A 7,751-nucleotide genomic window follows, 5' to 3' on the forward strand; every position below is an offset into this window, starting at 1 on the left:
GCCAGGCCCGGCGCCGCAACGGATTGGCCGCTGCCGCGGCGTCAGCCGCAGAGCCCGGATCGACCGGTGGAGCGGCGGCGACGCCCGCCCCGGCCCCGCCCCGCGCCGCCGTGAGGGGAGCGGTGGGCGGGGCGGGGCGGGCGGCGCGTCCCGCCGCTGGGGGCGGCTGCCCCTCGGGGCCGCGGCACGCGTCCCCGCCTCAGGGAGCCCCGGCCGTTATCGGCGCGCTCCAGGGCCTGCGGCTGGGGCTGCCTCTGGAGCGAGTCTCAGCCCGCCCGCCAGCCGGGGGGAAGGGAGGCTCCCCGGCGCCGGTCGCGGCCTTTATCGTAAAGACCAGCTAGCGGGGCGCGCGGAAAAGGCAGAGGCCTCTTGTGCGGGCGGTGATGGCCGGCCGGCCCGCCCGCGGCACGTTCGTCCGCACCCCTACGCGTGGAAACCCCGCCGCCCCGGGGGACTGCGGCCCGGCCTGGCCCGCCGGGGCTGGCACCCTCGGACCCGGCTCGGAGAGGACAAGTTTCCCCCTGGCTCCCGTTTCTTGAGTCCGGTATTTTGTAAGTCAAATCTTGTCGTCGTGAAAAATAGTTCTGGGATAGACCGTGAAAATGTAAGCTGGGAAAGAATTTTTAACAAGTCGTTCAGGAAAAGGCCGTTTATTAAAAGAGCTTCTTTAGGTGAATGTATGCTGAGACGCAAGTATAAAATAGCACCAAAGCATCACAAAGGGAGTATTTGAAAATGCGGTGGCTGTAGTAGCATAACTTAATGCCAGCAATCAAGCAAATTAGAAGAAGAAAATAGTCTCTAGTTTTAATAACTTCCATTATTTTAACAGCTGTCATTGTGATTTTCAAATGCCCAGGACAGAAAGAAAGGACCTTTGACATGGGCTAGTGATTAGAAAACAGATTTACAGTGTGGCATCATTGGCAACAAACTAATATTCCCAGCTTGAAAATGGCCCTGGTCATTCAGTTAAGTAATTTACCTCATAATCCAAATAGTAAGTAATGTTTGGCTAAATTTGATACAAGTCAGAGGAAATCCTAGGGCACTTTGACAAGAAGTGAATTCCAGAGAAAGGAAATAACTGTAACAATCAAAGCAATCTCGCTTACATGCCGGTCAGATTCCAGGAATTAAAACCAAAACAAAACCCAGGCTTTGTCAAGTTCCCATTGTACCTTTAGTACTGATAAGGAGAGGCCTTGAAAGCTACTGTGTGTGTTTGCTTTACTTGAATACGTTTTACCTTTTTCAGCTTTTATTGTCTCACTTATACAAGGGTGTAAGTGTTTATATATAAAACTATATGGCAAGTTTGTTTCTATTTCTTAAAATTAGTATTACTGGTATATAAAGGTCTCATGAGTCTCTCTTGTAATGCTCAGCACTACATGGTCATATAAGAGCTGATTACGATTTATTGTGATATCAGTGTAGGATATGTGAAAAGACAGCAACATCAAAGATTTTAAATTTGGACACACAGCTGCAATTATTTCACTTCATAGCTTTCATTGGTGCTAAGCATCAGCAGTTCCCATTGATGAAGTTCCACAAAAAGACAGAGATGCCAGACAACTGAGAGCAGCAGTTCCTGAGCTTGAGGCAGAAACACCACCTCAGGTAGATGTACCCCAATAATGCCTTGGGAGAGTGGTATGTTCAGGCTGGAATTGACAGCAACCAACACAGTCTAGCTCTTCCCTGAAGTTTGCACCCTGTTGCTGTCCATGACATGAGCCTCACCTGCCAGAGGGGGAGGCACTGCTTTCTGTGGTATATTAACCAACAGCCTTGACACTGTGCTTTTTCCTTCAGAAAATGGTTAGATACCTCTCCTTTCTAGCATACTTGGGATGGAAGAGGAAGAAGACTCCCATCCTTTAAGCCCCCCATGGGTTGGAGTGTTCTTGTAGTATTTGGAATACCTCCTTTTAATTGCTGCTTTCCTAAGGAGCCCTGAACAGAACAGTACTACTTATTAGGAAAATGCCTTAAGTAGACAGTACTTCTACCTTTAGCAGATAGGCTGTTTGGCATATGTGGGACATTAGATGTGTTTTTTCAGTTCTCACTTTTAACATCCTTCTTCTTTTCATGAATGTTTAAGCAGTCAGAATGTGAGTGAGAGGGAGAAAATAATTCTTCAGGCTAATGGTTACTACACCTATCTAAGAGGAAGATCTGTTCTAGTGCATGTTTATATATTTCATATAAAACCCTAGGTCTGGATAATTTTTTTCCCCGTTTTATCCTACGATGTAAAAATAAATTCAGTTATTGGATCACAACCTGAAACTCCGTGCTTCCTGAGTTCCACAGTATTCTACTACCCTTAAAACACTGCTAAGTTACTCCCTTTCTTGAAATTCTCTTTCTCCACACCCTGTAGGCCTATAATGTAGTGTTCAGGACAAACTCTGGAATTTTTTTTGGCATCCTAGAAGGAACAGGCATTCAGGTGTTAACAGCTGAATCTTGGAGATTCCTCTTGTCATTTTAAGAGATTACCACACACAGGCTTTCTGCCCTGTCTTTATTGGAAGCTTCGATACCTGGTCCTGGTAGGAAATGTGGTCCCTCTCTACAGCTGCTATTCAGAGCCAAAAACATTGTCAGGGATTTGGGTTCAGGATAAACTGATACATCTGGCTCGGGTAAAGAAAGCCATACCTAGCATGTGGGCTTAGTTACAAGCTAGATACTGACCTAGAGAGCTCTGAAGGTATATTCAAAGAATGTATAGTGTGTAGAGATACCCTAACTCATTCTGATAAAATCAGCTGCAAACAGCTGAGGAGTCAGCATGTTTATTTCTGCTAACTTTGCTTCTGTGTCAGGCTTATCTGTGAAGAAATTAATCTTAAGGTTTTATTTCTTGTCATTAGACTTTTCTTGAAAAGCTTGATGAAAATCAAAAGCATTGAAAGTGTGTGGAATTGAGCTTTTTTTAAAGTCACTTTGCAGAAACATTGTAGGTTTAGCACAGTTTAGTATGGTTCAGAATGGCTTGATAGAAAATGCCAATTTTTATAGTGTTTGTTGACCTTGCCGTTAAGGTGTGCTTTAATTTTAAGGAATGTATGATTGTCCTAAAATATTTGAATTTTAAAGCAATCCTTTGAATACCACTTACCAATATCCAGTGTATCCATTGGGAGTGCTTCCAGTATTCTTTCCTGGATGCTAACAAGTCTTAGACCATATCCATAAAGGCTCACACTTACCAAAAAAACCCCAAACCAACCAACCAACCAAAATTGTATTAATATAAAGGTTTATAGTATAATTAAGAAAACAAAATATTTTAATATAAAGAATAATAGCTTATAACTGAAATGCTTCTAAGCTGACTCCCAGTACTGCTTTCTGACTTTATGAGAAGATCGTGTTTAAAACAAAGGCTTTGGAGTCAGAGGTTTAGCAAAGACAACCCAAAAATGCCTCCTTAGGTCTGTTTATATCACCGTGAAAACATGGTAAAATAAACAAATACATTTTGGTAGCATGTGTAATCCCAATAATGTAGTACCCACCCAAGTTGGAATTAATACATATTTAGTTCTATAATAGATTGAGTTATATGGGTCACATCTTGTGTCACTGTGTGTATATCCACTATTCCCCTTCCCACTCATGACTTACGTAACTGCATGTATTTGCATTAAACAGCTGTTTTATGAATATTTATGTATTTATGTCATCTTTTAATGCAGTTAAACAGTGGGAAATGAAGACTTCTGGCAATGTATTACCAGACACAACTCTGCAGAGCTCCAACTAATACTTTGAAGAATAGCAGCAATCCTGGAACCAGATTTTCAAAACAGATGTACGTGAAAATCTGAAGGTAAATTTGATTTAGCATTTATTAATGTAGTTAAAAGACATATAAAAATAAAAGGAGCAGAATGTGTCATTTTAAATAAACGTTATTAAACTTTAGCTCTATTTAATAGTCAAAGCTTGTTTTACTAAAATAGGTAAGGGCATTTGTTTGTGTGTGAGTCTACAGCTTCTGTGCCAACATTAACAACTGTGAGCTTAGCTTGATAATAACCAGGCAAAGATTATAAAATCAGTAGTGCCAGCTGCCTGGCCTGTGTACAATCAGGCTTTCATGAAAAATCTGGGGACTGGATTTGACAGAACCAGAAAGCAGCTGTTCTCAACAGCACACTTCCGCTCAGAAAATACAGCTATCTGAGTGAGAATTAATGCTCCTTTTCACATTAGTGCACTTTCCACTGAACCTTGTGGCAGCTGTTGCTGTGCTTCCTCTAAACACTTAAACTGGAGTTGTACTAGAACTGCATGCAGCAATTGGTGAAAGTCCTGAAATTTCAGGGAATTGGGCTAGGTAAATCATGTGTTGTTTTTGTGATCTTTGTCCTTTCAGTATCACACTTCCCGGAGCCAGAGTGGGTTAGTTTGATACCCAGGCAGGATAATAATTTGGTCCCACACCCCAGCTGTCTATCTTAGAAGCAGCTGACTCTTACACTTGGAGGAAGATTGTATGGAAAATTGTATAGGCCATAACTGGCCCCTATAGAAATAAAAATTAAAATTTTGGGGTATCTTCCTTTTACTATGCAATGATAGTTTAATGACTGGACGTGTATTTGCAGCTCTACTACTCCCCTGCTGATGACTGTGAGAAAGTCACTTTATTACATGGTACTACAGTTTCTCCATATGTGGCATAGGAATAATTAAACTTATCTTCTCCATGGAACACCATGAGGTCTGCATAGGAAGCTGGAAGCTGAAATTATTTTAAGAGCATTGAGAAGAACATATTGAGGAACAAAGCTTGTACAGTTTTGACTTTAACTATCGCATCTTTTCTAGCTAGTCTGAACGGGCATGTGGCAGTTGTGTCAGTGACAGGGACCCCAGCCCACATAGCTTTTGAGCACACATACTGTAGTGTAGACATAATCATTGAAATCCGTCAGTGTTACCCCGTCATTTTGCACTTGCTTGTCAGGAATTATGAAATAGTGTGGTGGGTTGACCATGGCTGGATGCCAGGTGCCCACCAAAGCTGTTCTATCACTTCCCTGTCCTCAGCTGGACAGTGGAGAGAAAATATAACAAGGGGCTTGTGGATCGAGATAAGGGCAGGAGAGATCACTCACCAATTACCATCATGGGCAAAACAGACTCAGCTTGGGGAAAATAAACTCAATTTATTACCAATCAACCAGAGTAGGGTAATGAGAAATAAAACCAGATCTCAAAACACCTTCCCTCCACCCCTCCCTTCTTCCCGGGCACAGCTTCACTCCCAAATTCTCTACCTACCCTCCCCACCAGCACAGGGGGACAGGGAATGGGGTTTACGGACGGTTCATCACACGTTATTTCTGCCACTTCATCCTCCTCAGGGGCAGGACTCCTCACGCTCTTCCCCTGCCCCAGCATGGGGTCCCTCCCATGGGAGACAGTCCTCCACGAACTTCTCCAACGTGGGTCCTTCCCACAGGCTGCAGCTCTTCACAAACTGCTCCAGCATGGGTCCCTTCCATGCCATGCAGTCCTTCAGGCACAGACTGCTCCAGCGTGGGTCCCCCACAGGGTCACAAGTCCTGCCAGAAAACCTGCTCCAGTGTGGGCTCCTTTCTCCACAGATCCACAGCTCCTGCCAGGAGCCTGCTCCAGTGCGGGCTTCCCACGGGGTCACAGCCTCCTTCGGGCATCCACCTGCTCTGGCCTGGGGTCCTCCCTGGGCTGCAGGTGGATATCTGCTCCACCGTGGACCTCCCTGGGCTGCAGGGGGACAGCCTGCCTCACCACGGTCTTCCCCACGGGCTGCAGGGGAATCTCTGCTCCGGCGCCTGGAGCATCTCCTCCCCCTCCTTCTTCACTGACCTGGGGGTCTGCAGGGCTCTTTCTCTTACATGTTCTCACTCCTCTCTCCGGCTGCCGTTTCTGTGTGTCCCAGCAATGTTTTTTCCTTCTTAAATCTGTTATCCCAGAGGCGCTACCACTATCGCTGATGGGCTCGGCCTTGGCCAGTGGCAGGTCCGTCTTGGAGCCAGCTGGTGTTGGCTCTGTCGGACATAGGGGAAGCTTCTAGCAGCTTCTCACAGAAGCCACCCCTGTAATCCACCCCACTACCAAAACTTTGCCACACAAAGCCAATACAAAGAGCAAATTTTGTCTGTCTTTTGCAGAGGTGTTGGGGGAGTGCTGAATCCTGCGTTACTTGAACTTAGTTCTTCAGAGCTTTTACAATAGACAGAGCTCAGTAAACTGAAGCTCCTAATTCAAATAAATCTCCTTCAGGCTCCTGTAGTAAGAGCCAGCCTTAAGTACTAAATTCAACCTTCGACTATTCATATTTGATTGTACTTTAAAATATGCATTTATATTAAGGTCAGAGCATCCTAGAGAGAGATGCTTTGATCTAAACCGATTTTTGGAACATTTGGGAAAACTGGAAGTGTTGTTGGAGCCCAGTAGATGTCAGTATTGCCACACAATAGACTACTGCAGCTCTGCTTGCTAGGCAGGTAGGATTGGGTGTCTTCAGAGTAATGGATGAGTTGTCTTGGATCATGGAGATTGGCTATGTCATATTTTTACAAAACTCTAGTAAGTAGTTCCGGGAACACTGCTGCAACCCATTTATTCTGATTGTATGATGTAGTTCCTACCATACAATTTGTATGCAGCAGAAATACTTTAGGGAATAAGAAGACACATCACAAGCAAACAAAAGGAAGTATTTCTGAATAAGTGGACATTCAGTGACCTAAAAACTATTCGAGGGAACTGATATCAGCAAATAATGCTTTGATTTCTGACTCTCTTCTCTGAAGGAGTCTCTCTCTAAAATGTGACTACTATTCTGGCCTTGATACGAACTGAAATTGTGGCATATATTATTGCTTGGGGAAATGGAATTTTAGATCTGAAAACACATCTAATAGTAAGATTCATTAAGAGATGGTGCATTAGAAGTACAGAAACCCACAAAAAATGGGAAACCTAGATAAAGAAAAAGCAGAACTTGTAGAAAGTCTAGAAATAGGAAAGGAAAGGTAGAGAAATTCCATTAAAATATTAAAAAGTTGGTGCTGTTAAAATTTAAAAGTTAAGGTAGAACAAAGGGCAAATTTCATGTTGCAGATATAAAGACGGAGAAGAAAACTTCAGATGATTATTCAACATTTGCATAGATTTGTTGGTGTATGCAGGAAAACCACAGAATCATAGAACAGCCCAGGCTGGAAGGGACCTCGAAAGATCATCTGGTCCAACCTTTCATGGAAAAGGGAGCATAGATGAGATTGCCTAGCACACCCTGTCCAGTTCCATCTTGAAAACCTCAGGTGATGGGGACTCTACCATGTCCCTGGGGAGGTTGTTCCAGTGATTGATTGTTCTCACTGTAAAAAATTTCTTTCTTGTATCAAGGTGAAACCTTTCCTAGCGCAACTTGTACCCGTTGTCTTCTCCATGTGGCTCCTTGTGAAGAGAGAGCCTCCATCCTCTTTGTAGCCACCCTTTAAGTATTGGAATACTGTGATGAGGTCCCCCCTGAGCCTTCTCTTCTTCAAGCAGAAGAGACCTAACTCCTTCAGTCTTTCCTCATAGGGCAGGTTCACCAGTCCTCTGATCATCTTCATGACCCTTGTTTTGGACCCTCGCCAGTCTGTCTGCATTTTTTTTTTTAATTGTGGGGACCAGAACTGGACACAGTACTGTAGGTGCAGCTTGACAAGTGCTGAGTAGAG

At 44.1% G+C, this 7,751-nt stretch overlaps 1 protein-coding gene across 1 annotated transcript in view; it reads left to right on the plus strand.

Moving 5' to 3' along the window:
• Positions 1–109: 109 nt before the first annotated feature.
• Positions 110–7,751, plus strand: part of ODF2L (outer dense fiber of sperm tails 2 like) — a 63,228-nt gene continuing 55,586 nt past the window's right edge. The window contains exons 1-3 of the mRNA XM_041127702.1: positions 110–551; positions 1,512–1,626; positions 3,720–3,853. The gene's annotated coding sequence lies outside the window, so the exon portion shown is untranslated. The remainder of the gene's footprint in view (positions 552–1,511; positions 1,627–3,719; positions 3,854–7,751) is intronic.

Source organism: Aquila chrysaetos, chromosome 12 (assembly GCF_900496995.4).
Source record: "Aquila chrysaetos chrysaetos chromosome 12, bAquChr1.4, whole genome shotgun sequence".
Lineage (NCBI taxonomy): Eukaryota > Metazoa > Chordata > Aves > Accipitriformes > Accipitridae > Aquila > Aquila chrysaetos.